We start from the raw sequence: 685 nt of genomic DNA, 5'->3' as shown, positions 1-685 counted from the left end.
TGTTTTAATAAAAACAATAAATATTTAGAAAGATGGATTTTATTTAAAATATTTTTCCTATTTTTGTCGAATGTTCTATTAAATATATCCGAAAGTTACATTTTCATTATATTTTAAAGATAATAAACATCGAAACTATATGTTGGATTTTGCGTGAGAAAAATACGACAATAATAAATGAGTTTATTCGTCAATGAGTTCGTCTGATAATAAAATCGACGGCAAAATAAATTATATTCATATTTATATTAAAAATTTGCCAATAAATCCAATAATTAATACGTAATTTTGTCATAGTGAAAATGTGTGAGACACAATTATGACAAAAAGAAAATGTTAGGAATAACAATATTATTACTCAATCTAATTGTTGGATCAAAAATGATATTTTACCCTAACTATTATTATTTAACCCATCTAATAACTAGCAATGATGCAGTTATGTAGTGATTATTGAAGATAAAATAAATTCAATGCTTTTATATTATACATTATTTTATCTAAAAAATACTATATATACTAAAAATTAACTATAAAAAATAAGTTACTAAATTAACTACCAACATAAAATATACATAAAAAATATATTAAATAATACATAAATTTATATAAAAATATATGATAATTGATTTAATAATTGAATTTTAGTTTTCACATATTTTTTATTCATAAAATATGTAGTTGG

Source organism: Arachis ipaensis, chromosome B07 (assembly GCF_000816755.2).
Source record: "Arachis ipaensis cultivar K30076 chromosome B07, Araip1.1, whole genome shotgun sequence".
In the NCBI taxonomy this organism is placed as follows: Eukaryota; Viridiplantae; Streptophyta; class Magnoliopsida; order Fabales; family Fabaceae; genus Arachis; species Arachis ipaensis.
Note: the sequence above shows the minus strand (reverse complement) of the source record.